This window comes from Pseudorca crassidens, chromosome 10, assembly GCF_039906515.1.
Source record: "Pseudorca crassidens isolate mPseCra1 chromosome 10, mPseCra1.hap1, whole genome shotgun sequence".
NCBI classification, from domain to species: Eukaryota; Metazoa; Chordata; class Mammalia; order Artiodactyla; family Delphinidae; genus Pseudorca; species Pseudorca crassidens.
Window position 1 is genome coordinate 1,433,063 of NC_090305.1, and position 18,132 is coordinate 1,451,194.

At 42.5% G+C, this 18,132-nt stretch overlaps 1 protein-coding gene and 1 long non-coding RNA gene across 4 annotated transcripts in view; one reads left to right on the forward strand and one right to left on the reverse strand.

Moving 5' to 3' along the window:
* GMDS (GDP-mannose 4,6-dehydratase) overlaps positions 1–18,132 on the reverse strand; it is a 479,216-nt gene that overhangs the window by 409,927 nt on the left and 51,157 nt on the right. The gene's annotated exons all lie outside the window — the stretch shown is intronic.
* Positions 2,459–13,271, forward strand: LOC137231470 (uncharacterized). Its single transcript, XR_010946560.1, has 5 exons — positions 2,459–2,797; positions 3,242–3,306; positions 7,010–7,162; positions 8,834–9,024; positions 10,211–13,271. It is a non-coding gene; the product is annotated as an uncharacterized lncRNA (long non-coding RNA).

The following is an 18,132-nucleotide window of genomic DNA, read 5'->3' on the forward strand; positions in this document are numbered from 1 at the left end:
GGAAATAGTGCAGATGAGCCCGGGGTACCCAAGCTGCCCATGGGCAAGGAAGAAGGGTCCCCAGTGATTAGGTCGGAGGTGCCAGCATCTGTGCACACATCACCGTGCCACCTCCCGCCACCCGGAGGTGCCCCCGGGCACACCACCTCTCTCCATAAAGCTCTCGGTGGTCACCGCCAATCCACAGGTGCCGTCACCTGGCCTGAAACTGGCCTTTAGTCGCTGCAGCAAGCACTAAGATATTCCCCCAACTTTTAATCCTGAGAAGTTTTAGATCTACATGATAGTTGATGGAACACCGATAATCTTTCACCTAGATTCACCGGTTAAGAGTCTTTCACGTTTGCCTCGTCTCGCTCCGTGTTTATACACACCTGCACTCACTTTTGCTGTGGCTGTTACTGTCATTGGCTGGAGAACCATATGCAAGTAAGCTGCAGACATGATGATCCTTCACCCTTAGTGACGCTTCCTTGGCATGCAGTTTCTCAGGATCCGGAAATTCTCCTGTGACCTCAGTACCATTAATATAGTCAATTTTTAAGTTTCCCAACTTCCCTCAAAGTGTTTTAATAACTGCTTATTTTCTAATCCAAGACCCAGTCATGGTCTGTACATTGCATAAAATTGTTAAATGAGTAAATTTTACAGCTGTGGAAAAGCAGTGCTTCAGCGTCTGCAGTGGTGAGCAGGACCGACCAGAAGCCAGAGGAGCAGAAAAGGAGGGACAGAAAGCAGCAAACTCCCTTGGGAGTCCAGAAAAGGTGGGGGGAGCGTGAGTTCCCAAATGAGGGTGGTGATAATGAACATGCAAAAGATGGGCAAGGTCAGCAGTTACAGGGCAGAAGAAAGGAAGAGTCAAGTTAACTGGGAGAACGGTGCATATTGGGTGGGGTGGGGTGGTGGGAAAAGATGATTTCGTTTTAGGCATTTTGAGTTTCAGGCAATAACAAAATATTCAAATGGACACATCCAGCAGGCAACCTATGGTTATGTAATACTGGAATTTAATTAAATTATATAATCTCTAATAGTCCTTGTAGCTCTTAAAGAGCTAGGATTCTATGACAGTATCAGAAAAAGCCAGGCTTCATGGCTCCTTCAGGTATTCGACTGTAAGTAACTTCTCCCGCTCTGGCATTCTTGCGCACTCAAACCTGCTGTTTAACCACCCCCCGCAAGAGGGGAAAAAACTGTCTTTACGATGTGGATGTCCAATTTTTTTTTCTTGCTTCTTCAACTAGACAGTAGGTTCCTACAAGGGAACCGAAGCTGCAGGACCAAAAGGCAAAAGCAAATAGGGTTCTATTTTGACTGACGCTTATCCAGTTCATTCTTAAATTTAGAATGCCTACATTCTTTTGATGTTAGTCAAAGACAGTATTTTGGAGCAAAAAGAAAAATACAACATTCAGAAAACTATTCAGTTTCGATGAAACCTAAAAAACGTTACCAGTTGGGCAAATTGCAAAAGTGATGCTCTGAAACAAATCACGAGGATAATTGAGACAGAAATCCTTAACTTCCGGCCCAGCAGACTCTGCTGAGTCTTGAAAACCAACCTCATACACACGTTCAAAGCCCTTCATTTCAGTGCTATGTGACACGGGCTGTTAGCCGAGATGCATGCATGAGATTCTGAACCTAAACTTTCCAGCAACTTACTCCAAGAGCATAGGATATTTTGATAATATTCCAAAGGGGGAGTAAAGACCTAGACTCAGATTGCTATAACTTTGAAGCCCTGGAATGAAATATCTCTCATCTGGCGTTAGGACACTGGAAACCTCTGCATCATTCTGGTTCCTGCTCTGGTGTCCCTATGTTTAGCAACGTAGCCCAGCCCTGGCCACATCTATGCATGCCACCACCACCTACCACGGAGAATAGCAACTGTCTCGCACGTTTCACAGATTTTCAGTTCTTAATGAGATGCTTACAAAGCAGATCATGCTACAAATCAGGACTTCTTCTAAGATTCTCAAAAATATATAAAGATGTCTCCAAGCCTAGAAAAATGCTTTAGAGAAATTCCCCTGAGCATACTAGATAATTCAGCAGCTTAGAAACTAAAAGTAGTTAGATTTTATGCATAACGAAACAGATGTGTTGCTGACAAGATGTCTTAACAGAATATTTATATATTGACTCACGTTTAAAATATGCGAGGAGTATCCCTATTTAACAGACTCCTGTGTGGAAGCCTCTCTAACGGTGGCATATTAGACATTCTCAAAGTGGGGCACCCACACCCTAGAACTAAGCCCCCTGTTTCAGTCCAGTGTTTTGAAACACATTTTTACTATTCCTGGAAGCACTTTCACATTTTTTTCAGACGTTGAGTGAGCAACAGGGTAAATAACATTTCAAAAGCATTTTTAGGGCAGTAAAACCTTAAGTTCCCTGCTAAAGGGGCTGATCCAAAATAAATTAAATGCTGGTGTGACTCAGCCGAGTGTGGTCAGCTCTGATGCGTAGTGTGAAAACCTCCAGTTAATAGATCTATTCAGGGACTCAACACGCACTTGGGAGTCATAAACTGGACAGCCGAGCGTAAACACCAGCCTGGGCGCCTGCCCACATCTGAAGCATTGGCAGTGGAGAGCAGGGATCCTCAGGGACCTGCTGTCACCCTGTGCTGTGTCCTATCAGTTCTGTGAAAGCGGTGGAGTCGAGGGGGCGGGGCCTCATGAAAAACCCAAGGCCGAGGGTGTCCGAGGCTTGGAAACCAGGAAGGAGAGAGGAGAAGAAACTGCTCCTGTGGATTCTACTGGAAGTCCTCAGACGCAACCCAAAGGTACTGCTGGCTTGCTGGGCTCCCAAAGCACCATCAAAACAGTTATCAATCACAAATCAGACTTGGAGGGGGCCTCAGAGGTCAATTAAATCTAATTACTCCACCAGGGAGGAAACCAAGACCTTGACAATAAAAAATACAGAAAGATTAAAAAAAACAGAAACTGTTTTTTTGCTTGCCCAAGGTTGCCTCAGACAGCTTAAGGAGGTTACAGGTTTTATCTCAGAGTAATTAACTAACAGGGAAAAGGCAGACAATGATTTTTTTATTAATTGGGAAAGATCATTGAAGAGCCAGTAGTCAGGTTTGAAAAGACAATCAGTTCAGTGGATGCCACTAAAAGGGATGTAAGGACAACAAGATGGGCTACCTTCTGATCCATTAACCAGACTGCTACCGATACGGGGTCATTTATGTGTTTCCTTCTCTTTGGAAACCTAACAGGTGGACAACATAAAACTCTGACGAACAGGCATATTCGATGAACGTGCACGTAAGGATTATACAAGGTGTGTATCAAAGACTGGCTTTTCAGGCACTTGAATGCAGGTCCATTAAAAAAAATTTTAAATGTGCAGAGCAGAGTAGAGCAGCCGTCCCAACACAAGCAGCCCCAGAGCTGAAAACATCCCCACGCCAGTTCCCCTGAATCCAGTCTGTTTTATGGTCTTGCGTGGATTCAAGGAAACAGAACTACTATTTAAAAGTGCCTTGACAAAGAAGCCTTTAAGAAGCGTCAAAATAAGTTACTTTGAAGTGTTTTTCACCAACACGCCTCCAGCTTTCCCTTCTTTTCCTATTTGCTGTTCCACAGAACCCAACTGTGGCTATATTTAACTGACTTTACAAGCTGTGGGCAGACTGAGCTCAAGCACATCCCAACCCAAGCTGTGTGCATTCACTGAGCCCCAGGCTCTTCGGTTTAGGAGTTTTCTTTTTCTTTTTTCCTTCTTCTTTTTTTTTTTTTTTAAAGTTTCTTAAAAGTACCTTACATATCCTGGAAACAAGAAAAAATACTTAGAAGACCCTCCATGTCAGTTTGCTATGTAGGTTGGCCCTGAAATTTATTTTTCATCAATAACAACACGGTCTCAAGGCTAATACTGCCATGATACAGGATTCTTGGTTACAGTTTGTACTTTATTATTTCTGCTAGAAAATGCTCATTCCACCTAGGACATATTACTGGGGAAGAATCAACACTTGTCAATGATTTTCTTTCAGGGATAGGTATATAGAGGTTAACAGTATTAGGAACTGACTACAATGGCAACAAAATCAAAACTTCCTACAGAGGTGAAATAAATTCCTGACCTCACTGAGTGGGACCCATCTGGCTCTGAAGCCTGCTTCTGCCACTAACACAAAACTATCTCCCTGGAATTCTAGGGCATGGATTCCAACATCCAACTGGCTTTGTCGTTTATTATGTGGTCCTGTGGGAAAATCACTGCTTTGGGCTTTAGTTTTCTCATCTATAAATTAGAACTTGAACTCTAAAATAATCTCTGAAATTATTTCTACCTATAAGACGCAATTGTTTCAGATTAATAATGCACAATAATTAAAACAAAATAACATTCAATAGACTGGATTTTTCTGCAAACTTTGATACTGGCCATATATTGACTTCTAATCACTCAATAAATTTAAAAGTATTATGGTTAGCTAATATTTCAAAGTGTATCAATACTTTTAATTGTTACGTGATACCAAATATAAGTTACCTCTTTCCATTCGACAAAAAATTATACAGACCACAGTTAAAGTTCACAGTTTCCAACTAGTTTGAATACTTAGCAATTTTGAATATAAATGATTGAACTGCTTTTACACTGGCAAATTTCCCTTAGAGATGCCTGAATTATTAGTGATATACTAGGATGTACCACAAAATGTATTTTTATGTTTTTTGTCTACAAGGTAAATTCGCCTAAAAATATTTAATCTTATTTTTAAGAGTAAATGAAGATTCTTAAATTCAAAGAATCTTAAATTAAAATTGAAGATTCCCCAAAGGGACGTATAATTTTCAAAAGTAATTGTGACATAAATATGAATGAGTCAGAGTGGATTCAGTAAAGGTTACAGCAAACGTGTGAGCCAGCCACTTGCTAGCTATATAATCCTGTGCCAGTAAGCTGCCTCATTTCCTTGAGACTATGAAACTAGGAAGAGAAATTCTTATAATCAGTATATGATAATGTACAAAAGCTTAGTGTAACCTCCGGCTCACAATAATATTCAGTATTATTACCCTTATTATTATTATTTATTAAGCACTGCTACCAACAAAATGCAGAGAAAACTGCTCTTGATCTCTAAAAAGGCATGTACAATATTATTAACCTAAAATTCAATTTTCCAAATTTCAACCTCTCTCACCCTTTAAGAGCTTTTTGACATTTATGTACTAGTTTACTTTTTCTCTAGATCATTTTGCTTTGTCTTTAACGTCATTCTAAGCAAATGTCAACCATGAAAACACACGTTACAAATGGAGTAAATACTTCTTTCCTAAGATAAAATAATTATCTGATTATTAATTTAAAATGTACTCCTTAAAATATTTCATGTTATCTTACCAACAGTATTCAGAAACACTGATCTAAACTGGCATTTGCTCATCTGTGCTGGTTTCCAAATTAAAGTTTGCATCTTCTGGCACAAAGTCCACCATACTTATAGGCCATACACAAGCTGACAGGTCTATGTCAGAAACACAGACATTTCTCTAATATGAAAATATTAATGTTGTAAACAAATACCTAAGTCCATATTTTTATCTCCTTATAATTTGGCTTTATTTCTTTATAAATAGTATTTAAATTTCCTTTATTAAACAGAAAACTAAATTCAAGAGTACCTTCCTTAAAAGGCTATTCATAAGCAAACTAAATTCACTCCAAGTATTTTATTGGTCAATTTGGAAAGTATTTAAAAGAATAAGAATTTCTTCCTGCTACTAGTGACTGCAATTAGATGAGAAAGAACTTAAAAATTATCATTTTACAGATCATGCAACTGTATACCTAAAAAACAAGAATCTATTCAATTGGCTGGTTACAAAATTATTCAAAATCAAGAGTCTTCCAATTTATAAACAATAAAGTTATACTGGAGGAAAATATCCTACTTATACTAACAAGAAAATTTGAATACCTAAAAATGGAGTTAACAAGATATTAACAGGAATCATATAAAGAAAACTTTAAACTCTTCAAAGATGTATAAATAGAGGTATTTAAAAATATTCAAGGACAATCTTTGTTCTTGGATTAGAAGATTCAACATTACAAAGATATACACTGCACCCCGATTAACCTTAAATTTGATTCAATGCCAGATTATACGGTTTGGGACATAAAGTGGCAAAATTATATGCTAGAGGCAAATAAACATGCAAGAATAACCTGGAAATCCTGAAAAAGATTAGCAGGAGGGCTAGACTCCTGTTAGTCATGAAAATTATGTATTATGAAAACATAATAAAGGTGACAGCCGTCAATGATGCAATCAAAACCTAGATTCAGTCCCAAACGCATACAAGGATGTAATATAAGATACACGTAGCATATTTCAACCAATGGAGAAAAGATGGATTATTAAACAAATGATGCTGGGAAACAGCAGTATTTTAGGAAAAAAATAAAGTTACAGCCCTACCCCAGTCCTTACACTGAACTATATTTCAGGCACAACAAAGCTTAAAAACGAAATCATAAAAATACTAGAATGGATAAATGTATTTATAACCCTAGAGCAAGGAACATGTGAAGCAGGACACTATCCAGATCATGAAGGAAAAGACTGATGACTGACTACAGAAGAATTAAAAATTTCTTCAGGGCCAAAAAATACCAAATAGTTAAAAAGCAAATGAGAAAATGGAGGGGAAAATTTATCTTCAATATGATACAGAGAGCTAAAGTCCACATAGAAAAAGCATGTCTAAGAAGAAAAACAAATAGCTCAGTAGGAAAAAAAGACATAGCTATGAACAGGCAGTTAACAGAAAACATACATATAAATAGATAATACATGCATATGCAAAGATATTGACCCCTACTCAAAATGAAATACATATAAACCAAAACGAGATATCAACATCATACTTTTTACCCAGTTTTATACATGTATATGAACAAGAATGTTTAGTCCAGCAAGGGGCAGATTTCTATGTAGAATATGACATTTATGCAAATTTTCAAGGATGCGTACTGGTATATGCCTCAATATATTTCTGAAAAGATGTGCCTAACCCTGAGTTCTGAGGGGAGAAGAATGCACTGGGGATGGATGTGATGACAGAGACTATCGACAGTTTGATTTCTGCCTCATCCATACAATACTTCTGTATAAAAGGTAAGAAAAGTATTTATTAAGGCTGCTTTTATGTTCTCGTATGTAAGTGTTCTCTGTTCTTCCCAATGACACAGACAAATCCAAGTCATAATCACATTTACTAAAAATGCAAATAAAAAGATTTGATATTTCATGGTAGATTTTAGACACAAAAGTGGAAATTGAAACATACAGGATATTTAGTCTTTCCTCTTGAGATGCTGGCCCAGTCCACATTTCTCTGGACTTAAAAGGGAAATGGTTGTGAATACACACAATGATCCTATTTGGGAAATCTTTTACTTCTATTTCAGAAATTCTATTCAATATCAAAATGGCATATTAAATAAATTTTCTGTTCTGTTCAGATTTCTGTTAATGATTTTCATTAACTAACACACAAAAACAAGGCTTGAAAAGCACTCTTATACTCAAAATTAAATTAAGATACTAGGAAGTGGTTAGAATCTATAATTCTGATTTTGGCACATAAAATAGGAAAGAAAGTCAAGGACCGCAAGTATGTACCAACTCTTTTCCAACTCAAATTCAGTAAAAGACTTTTTTCCACCTAAACTTAGGCCACTCAACATCCATGTCACTTAAAACTTGTTCTTTCAACTAATTCTAAGTTTATAGTATTAGACAAATAGCATATCAATAAATGCATGCATTAACATGTAATTACATGAATGAAGAGGGTAAAAACTGAATTTTTCAAACTATTTATCACTAAGGACCTGAACTTCTGGCCATACCCAACCCTGAGTTGCATTTTATCTGGCTAAAGGCAAGTTCAATAAAAGCCTCTTATTGAGGAGATGCAAAAATAAAATTTTTTTTAATTCTCTTTAAAGTTTCGCTTCGACCAAACCAGGCAATTCCAAAGAGCACTGTAATAAGTTGAACCATATGAAATGTATTCAACAGTTTACCTACAGTTTTTTACCGACTTCATGTGGCTCAACCTCATAGTAAACCTTAAAGAGACTGATTATTTTAATCGATTCTCATAACATTTCTTTATTTTTTTTCAACTCATAAAGTATGTAACCATACTTCATTTTTTAAATACTTTCCCAAACAAGAGGTGAGGCTCTTCCTCAAGAGATGCTCATTCTCTGGTCCTCCCACGATACTGGCAGAAGTACTCCATAAATGCTGACAAAGAAACAAACTTCTTTAACTGAGGCTTTACGTGCCCAACGTGATGATATAATGCAGACGATTCAAATCATAGGGATATGTTATCACAATCATAGGGATATGTTATCACCCATTAAAAGTTTATGTATAACCAGGTTTATCTCTACTATTTCTTAGTAATTATACTTAACAGACAAAACACAAAAGGAGACGAGAAAGTACAAAAAACACGTTTTTTTTTCCTCTTAGTTTTGACAATTGAGAAATCAAAAACTTGGACAGGTTCCAAAAAGTAAGCAGATTCACAGACTGACTTGAGAGGTAATTACCCTCTGGGTGTATATCTTTTGTGGCCAAACCTTGTGACCAAATGCCCCAAATTGATTCTGGACATCTCTCACGTAAAAGGAAGCATTTCACTTCCTTACCACCAATAGATGACAGCTCAGCATTTCAGCCTAATTGCATCTGACCAACAGGAGAAGACTAGTGTGTCCCAAGCAAAAGATAAGAAGAACATAATTGCTTTAAATTTTTCAAATTCAGGCACCATGTGCACAGGAGTTTCTATTAATGGAGTACTTGGGAAACCCATATCCTGAAGAAAAATGAAGTGTGAGGAAGAGCCCTGATGCCAGTTTCCTCCTAAGCGACAGCTCCATCCAACGGCTCTCTCCCACAGTGGAGGGTGAGGATCTATTTCTGCTGAAAGGTGTTTTTGTGAAGATTTTACAAATGTGAGTTGAAACTGAGGTATACGAAACCAAATACAACAGACCAACCTACTTACAAAATCAAAGAGCTATAAAGAAAAAACCAATCACAAAAGAAAATTTAAAGTTTTTTGGCATTTATTAGAAGTGAGTATTAGGATTACTTCTTTTTAAGATTCAAGGAAGGTAAGATACTTACAAGTTGTTGCTGAATGTTGAGGAAAAGCTAAATAGATGGTGTAGTGTTTTTTCTTTAAACCTTCTCAGTTGCTACCACTGTCTGCCAGAGGGCTTAGAAAATCAAATATATGGCTCAGTACCTTAAAAACTGCTTACCCCATAACACAACATATAGTTGTGCTACAACTCACAGTTTTAAGGCAAAGTGTGAAAGATAAATACTAGGGGCAGAGAAATCACTCAAAATGAATTCTGAGGTAATTTATTTATATGTATGTTCCTATTACTGCAACCTGAAAAAATGTTCTTACTAATAAAATGGCATTGATCTTTTTTTACTAAGAAACTGTGATGAAGACTTCGAAGTCCTAGAAGACAGAGGGCCATGCCTCGCAGCGTTACCCCACGGCATATGCCCAATAAATAAATGATGAAATAAACATATGAACTAATAAGAATTAGGCACACAACCAAAGCTGGTCTTCACAATAAAATAAAAAGTCTTTAGTTTTTTAAAACATACTCTTAGAACATGTCTTTGATAACTATTAAAATAAGATTGTATTGATACTTTGGTTTTTTCTTAATCAAAAAATTTTAAGTTTCATAATGTGACCAGCAAAATAAATCACCTTCTTCTTATCCTAAAGTCAGGTAAGGAACAGAGAATATGATTCAAAACATCACTGTTAAAAAACAAAAAAGATAGATAGATTTAGGAGTAGATATTATTTTGTCTCTCTGCATGAGAGCTTTCTAATTTCTACACCGAATATGCTTCTGTCTTCCTTTCACACACCAAAGAGCAACCCGTACTTTCTTCAATGTCCTATTAAAATGAGAAGAAAGCAAAAAGCACTCAGAGTTTTAAATAAGAGCCAAACGCCAGAGCCTTGCCCACGTTGCTAAACTTGCCAAAGAGAACATAAAACTATCCCCGAATTGTTATTATTAAAGAAAAACACAGAACTAATTCAGATTTTTTTCCCTACCTATGCACACAATAACCCTTTATTCCTTTGTATTTCAGAGGGATTTCGCTGTTGTGTAAAGTGCAGAAATGAGTGATGAACCACTAACAACTCTATCTGTAAGAGCAGTAGAGCACAGGTTGTCTTCAGAGCCTCAAGACGTTCCAGAGCAGAGCTTCTCAAACTTTACTGTGCATCCAAATAATATGACATCTTGTTCAAAAGCCAGTTCTGATCCCACGGGGCTGGGCGGGGCCGAGACTCTGCACAGCTGTGAACCAGCCTTCGGGCAGCAAGGTTCTGGAGAGAACTCCCCTAAGACAAAGTGCTCAGGGGCGCAAGCATGTTTACGTTCTTTGCCTTCTTTCTGAACAAGGACACTATGGTACGGTCATTTCTGTGGTGGAATGGGAGCTGCCAGTCTCAGGTTCGTTTCAAGTGAGCCAAGAAACAAGCACGTGGTCAAACTCCACGTCTCAGCCCACTGACCGAGGACTGCTGAGCCGGTGCCCTAGATACTAAAGATCACCCGTCCCACGGTGAATCTCAGCACACAAACGCTGGCTCGACCGAAGGCGCCAGCGCTCATCTTGTCATGTGAGCAAATCTTTCTGCGGCCAAAAGGAAATCTACAGACTGAGGACAGACTTGCCAAAGAAATTAGGGCTTCAGTAATTAGGAAACCACAAGCCACTACGCATCTTGCTTCAGTCAGAGATGAACGGGAACGCTTGCAAAAGTATTTCACCACTAGCCTGCTTTGTGAAAGAGAGCCACAGGGGGAAAAAAAAAAAGGAATTTTTAAATTCCTCTATTACCCAATACAATTATGTGTTTCAGCCTAAACCAATGCTGGCACCGATCGGCAGGATCCCTTCGTTCGGCAAGGGTAAAGTGAGAAGCAGAACAAACAGACCGCCTGTGCTGGCCTGGCCCTGTGTATCTAGGAGAGACATCTCTGTTTGGAAATGCGCATTGAAACCTGCCTGCCTCATACAGTTCTGATTCACTATTGTCTCTAAAATGATCACTGAAACGAAAACAAACCCCAGCCCCCAAACCACATCCACGCCTCCGTCCTCCTGAAGGCACCTTCTTTCAAGCTCAGCTCCCACAGTGGCCTCTTCATCACCTTGCTGGTTCTAAATCCTTTTTTCCCTTCATAGTACTAGGAATGTTAAAAAACAGACAAGAAACATACATGACTTAGATGGAAACAGAAACCAAAAGGCTGTCTCAGTTCACATTCAAATAACTCGTGAGAGGGAGCCTTAATTTATACGAAGAAAACATTTTCTAGGGTCTGGTGAGAACAGAACACAAAAGCGAAGCACAAATGTCCTTGTGACAATTGTTTGGGTTTTTTTCTTCCCCTGAAAAATGAAGAAGAAATATGAAGCAAAATTTCCAACCAACCTCAGATCCATACCACCTTGATAGCAAAATAAAATGGTGCTCCCCATGTGGTAATGCCTCAGAGGACCTCGACGCAGGAAACTGCAGCCTCGGGAAACATCCCAGATCACAGCTGGTCACGCTTTAGCAAAAATCCCCATTGGCCACCTGCTGACCATCTGACTGTACTAAGACCACTGCCCTGCCTTTCCTTCACTGGGAGGGGGAAAACGGCGAGGCTGAGGGCTTGGCAGGATCCCTTCCGATGACTCCCTAACCTTCCCTCAAACCAGTACATCCAGATTCGGTCACTGCGGCTCTCCCTTCTCCAACTGGCACAAATGGAGACGTCTTTCCCTCAGTGTGTCCACCTTAATCAATTCCCTAGACTGCCCAGGGAGTGAGGTGGTCCTTCGCAAGTCCTTAGTTATTTATGACAAACCCAGCCACTTATATCAAGAATCTTCTAAGTTAACCCTACAGGAAAAGAAGTCATCGAAAACAAGAGTAGGGACAGAGAGAGGCTCAATAATTAAATGCTCTGGAAAAGCAATCACAAACAAAGGTACTTGGCCACATACTAAAATAAACTGATTGCACTTTCCCTCAATATTTTAGAATTTTGACACTTTACAAAATACAACCAAAATCTCTCTACCATCTGTTAAGTTAAACAAAGCCCAACTTTGAGGATATATATATTAAATGTAGGCCAAAAAGTTATTTTTTAAAAGTCTTTGTAAGTAATATGTACAAACATGCAGTTTTACAGTCACAGTATATTAGCACCACACGTAGGAGCGTAAATGAACAAGGAAGCCAACAAAAATGATTTAACCACAAATACAATTCAATCCTTTTAGAGTTAATAGGAGGCAACTATGATCTATTTAAGCCTAAAATTAACGTATTTTAAAATAAATTTTAAAAGACAAATGTAAATTTCTCTACCTATTAAAAAACAGGTAGTACTGTATTTTCTGAAAGATTTTTACAGTAGTTTTTATCCTTATAAATTGCAACTTATGCCACATACCACCTCTGAACTATGAGAAGGGTGAATTTTGGACAGTGACTCTTCACCAGGAGGAGAATGACGCCAGTGGCTGACACTGACGGCCGGCGTCCAGCTGCTGCTCATGTGTCACCACAGTTTCCCTCCTTAACCTTCAGGAAGCCCTGAGGGTGACCACCATGATGACCCCACTTGATCTGCATGGAAACCATCTCGGATAGAAGGAGCCCAACTCCAGATTAACTAATTTAGATATGTACTTTTAAATTAATTCTGTAAAGACAGCTCAGTTTACTAAGCCAACACAGATAACAAATATTCTAATAAGTGTCACTTCCCTAAATCTCTACTGTGATTCTTGCAAACACACTCCACACCTCTCTGAGACATTTTTAATAAACTTTGTCCAAAACATTATGCTAAGATAATTTTAGAGTACAGTCTCTAATTCTATGTATGAGTTTCACTCATCGACTGAAGCAAGCTATTTACACAGTGATGAACAACATGAGTGACAGCAGGTGTTCACAGAGCACCTACTGTGGCCACCAGCCTGAACGTTCCCAGCACTGGGACAGGATTTACCGACCGGGCAGAGGACAGGATCCAGGAAAGCTGCAGGGAGCTTCCACATGTTTCTTTGAGGATTTTGTTTCCATTTAGGTGTACTTGAGGATCTGGAAATTCAGTTTCAACATCATAACAAAGCTGTGCCGTGAAGTGCTGACCCAGAGGAGGCTGGGGAGACCCCGGGTCCCCCCCATGCCCTGTGGACAACTTCTCTTGGACAAAACAAGATCTCACATCAGGCGAGTGAAAAAATGAAGGATCTCGACTGAGAAACCAAAGCACCCTTTTAAGCAGAGTTACCATTTCCCGAACTCTCCCTGAAACACAAATAAGGGTTTGGTTTCAAAGGACTTCCTGGCTGTGACTCAGGCTGCAAAAAAAGGCAGAATAAAAAGAAAGCCAAGACCTCAACCAAGCAAGTCACTAATGACAGGAGTCACTGTCAATAAACTTAAAAGCGAGATCTGCCACAGATAAGCTACAATACCGCTAATTCACTCAGGAAAGCAGAGCGCTGGCTCTGTGTGCGTGTTCTACACCACAATATATGCACCAAGAAAAATAATATACTGCCAAGGAACATCTTAATGACACAGGAAATTGTCTATGCCTGATAAGGTCACTGCTTTCAGAGGCAAAGCCTCTTGAGACTATACTGGCCCCAGAGCCACACCAGGATATATATTCTAGTGCTGATTTTAAAAAGAAAAAAGAAAAGCAGCCCATTTTCCAAAGATGGAAAGCACACCTGACAGTGTGGGCATCTGAGCTCTACTCATGGTTCTGCCTGCAGCTACGTGACCTTGAAATCTTGAGTAAGACACCGTGTAGAGGCCAAGTTTTGCTCTGGTGAAAAGGAACCGATCAGACAAGTTTTTAGTGGTTCTCAAATTCTCCTCCCACGGAACACCAGTGTTCCACAAATTAAGACTGTGGTTTTCTGCAGCCAAAATCAAATAACAGACATCTGTTCACAAAGTTCTTTCCCATAATTTTTTTTCTTATACCTCTGGGGCTTAAAACTATGTGTCTTCCATGAGCAAGCAGAAACTGATTGCTTCACAGAAAAGAGTAAATTTGTTTTTATGTTTCTGTGTTAGAAGAGCTTTAAACTTCATACTTAAAATAGTCACATGTATTGCTAGTAAAATTATTCCTGGTACAACTGACAGAACCAAAGGTACTAGGTTTTCATGTTACACACACACACACACACACACACACACACACACACACAGAGCCCTTCCAGGTGCTTTGCGACGTGGCAAGCTTTGAGACCCACTGGATCAGTTACGTCTGAAACGTGGCCCTGGCCTGAGGAGGCAACGCACACGTCCCCCTCGCTTCCCAGGAGCACGGAACTCCGCCCTAGTGTCTGGGTTCTGGGGCCCCTGCAGTCTCACTCCATCCCTGCCACTCTGTGTGCCCAGGGCCACCTTCTCTACCACCCTACCTGCTCTGTGACCATCTAAGAAGAAAGATTAGATGAGCAACAGCCCGTCGACTGAGAAAACGCTCTTTCTCACGTGTCTCCAGCACTACAGCGCTGATGTGAAGCTGTCGTAAGGAGAATTTGGGAAAGCCCTTAAGACGTCCAGTCAAGACTGATGTCATGCCTCGGAGGCTCGGGCGGTGATACTGAATGATGGTGATACTGATGTGTGGCTCACAGGACAACAAGAAACTCTCCCAACAATGAACAGGGACTAGAAAGACGCCAGGGGAAGGGTGTAAAGTCATGTATCTGCCTTCTCAGATGATACCTGAGAAAACATCCGATGCCTGACATTCCAGGGAGAAAAAGAATCACCAATGAAAAGTCAGAGGCCCAAACCAAGTCACGTCAGACAGGATTCTCAAGCACAGGACAGGCAGGAACTAGACAGCCTGTGTCAGCCAGAGTGCTCCAGAGAAATGGAACCAGCTGGAGGGGTGTGTGAGTGTGTGTGTGTCTGTGTGAATGGAGAGATTTATTACAAGGAAACAGCTCATGTAATTAAGGAGGCTGAGAAGTTCCAAGGTGGGCAGCCCGAAAGCTGGAGGCCCAGGAGGGCCGATAGGTAGTTCCAGTCCAAAAGCCACTAGGCTTGAGACCCAGGAAGAGCCCACGCTTCAGGCTGAGTGTGAAGTTAGGAAAAGACTGCTGTCCCAGCTCAAGGCCACCTGACAGGAGGGGTTCCCTCTGGCTTGCAGGAGGGTCAGCCTTTTTGTTCTACTCAGTCCTTCCACTGATGGGACGGGACCCACCACGTTGGGGAGGGTCACCTGCTTTCCTCAGCCTACACGGTCCATGTTCACCTCATCCAGAAACACCCAGAATCACGTTTGACCAAATGTCGGAGCACCCTTGGTCCAGTCAAGTGGACACACAGGACTCACCATCACAAGTGCAGGCTTTGTGAAGATGGGGCCCATAGGCATCGCCTCTCCTTAAACCAGAATTAATCTCCTAATACAGATAATAATACAGTCACAATCCAGCCTAACGTGATACAACTGTCCTACGTGCCACTGAAAATGATCTAGCCTTTCCCCAGGAGAGGAGGTAAAGTACTTGAGTGACGTTCTCCTCCTTGATGTCCCATAACATAAATACTATGATATAAAACTAATAACCCTTAACTACTATGATATCAAGTCACCACATCTTAAGCTACAAGATAAGGGAATCAGAAAGGGAAGGAAAGACAGACAGACGATAGTAAGGAGAAAACGCTCATGACAGTTACAGCCCTTGTCCTGTGACTGGTCACAGGGCTGCAGCTGGCACTTATAACTATCCTCTCTCACTGCCCATCCGTATTCCGTTGTCTTCAACAAGCACCTCAGCCTGTCGTGGTTCTCCACCTGGTGGGGTGGCCCAAACCTTCGCTCCTGAAGGGTCTGGGACGTGAACAGTCCTGCCTGCGTGGCTCTGCTGTGGCTTCCCACTGGTTTCCACTCTTCCACTGCAGCGCAGCTGTCCAGCCCGGTGGTCAGGACCAATCACTCCACCAACCCCGTGACTCCCTTCTTGGCCTGTTGACTCAGAGGCCTGAGGAGCCCAAAGTGGCCGGTGAGTCTTAACTTCAGTTCAGTGGGGTCACTGCTGTGTCTCCTGCTGGAAGCATCCCTCTCTCTGGAACTGAGACCTCTAGGCTGCAAAGCATAAGGTCACAGGAAGAGAAAAAAAAATTTTGCTGATGGGTCACCAGGGGTAACAGTGAGGGGTGCCACTGCCATTTCTACCCCTTGATTCCTGGACCCACGAATCCTCACCGTGGAATAAACAGCACCACAAGGTGGAGCAGATTCAGGGCAGACAGGGCGTCCTGGGGAACCGAGCCCCAGCTCCGCAGGGGACAGCCGGCTCTGTGATCAAGCCTCGGACAGGCCATTCCACTGTTCTGTCAAGTCGGCTGCTCAGGAGGGTGGGGAACATGGTGAGACCAGTGGCGTCCACGGGCCTGGCCACCGCGGCACCTCATGTGCTGTGAAGGGGCTGCCCTGAGCAGAGGCGATGCCGCAGGGAAAGCCGTGACAGGAGAGAGGAACTCTGTACGTCCATGGACAGCGGCGCGGCTCGGAGGGAAGGCAAATCTGTATCCCGAGCAAGCGTCTAGTGCAGTAACTGCTGCCCTGCCATGAGGGAGGTGGTCCAGCGCTCACAGTGCCGCCAGGGAGCTGCCTGGTCACCGGGGGACGGTGCCGCATCAGGGGCCCAGTACGGTCCCTGCTGCCGGCAGGCCGGGCTCTCAGCCTTCGTGAGCACAGACCCACGTTGCTAGGCCCACACATCTCCCCCATCCCTGCCACCACGGCCACTTTGCTCATGAGCCCGTCGGGCGAGGACAGGGTGGCTGGGAAAGAGGCTGACCAGGAGCCACAGGACGGATCACGCGTCCACCTGATCATGAAAATCCTCCTCTACTGAGATCACCCTTTGGTGGGCACTCAATGGACATAGTATCTTCCTGGCTTTGCCCATTCAGAGAGGTCCATCCACATACCTCTTCCTCACACTGCCTTGTCACCAACTTTCCAATCATGTTCCTTCCAAGTCCCTGACCGTCAGGCCAAACCACTGGCCACAGAGGTAGGTCAGCACATAACTGCACACCTGGCCATTCTTCCTTCCAAGCACAGGGAACCGCCAGGCGCACAGCTCAAAGCTCTGCCAACCAGGAGGGATGCCTCTCATCACTGCCCCTCCCAGAAAGGGCCAGAGTGCCGCTCGACCCACCATCTGGTGGACTTACGGGCCCAAGTCTTCTCCTCTTCCATCATCTACCATCGGGGGCTCCTCATGAGGCCACAGACGGAAGATGGTGAGAGGAGCAGCGCAAGGAAGTGGACCGTGGGGACTCGGGCTCCTTCACGTGACTTCTCTGTGCCCCACAGGCCTGCTCGAGCCCACCTGCACATCCCACCTCCACCTGAGGACGGGGTGCTGTCGTGCACACCCAGCCTCACGGCCGACGGAGCAGATAACACCCGGCTCGGGCTGCACGGTTACCTGGTGGGCTGTGGTGAAGTGCTCAGCCTCGACTGAGGGCCAGGAGCAGACCAAGAGCTGCTTCGCGTGCTTCTCAAGAGGAGAGGAGTTTTCGGTGGGGCGTGGCGAGGCTCTGCTTGTCGGCGCCTGTGCTGCGACGCACCTGCAGTGTCCACCAACAGCTCCAAACTGCATCCCTACCCATCCCTGACGCCTCACGGACGTGGCATCTGCTGGATCATATGCTGGATCATACGGCCCGACTGGCAGAGGAGCGTGCGGGGAAGCCTGGACCCTCTGCAGAGCCTTCTCCTGTTCTGGGCCCTGCTCAAAACCAGCAACTTTCTCGATCGCTCAGGAAATGGGCCAGAGTGACACACACAGATGAAGAATCCATTACCTCCAAAGTCCAAAGGGGCTGCTAGGTGTTGTGTCTCTGCTGTGACTGTAAGAGGGGTCAGAAGCAACAGCCTATCCTTCACCTTAGGAGGGTATCCTGACGTGCCCACGCCGCGGGACCCGAGGGA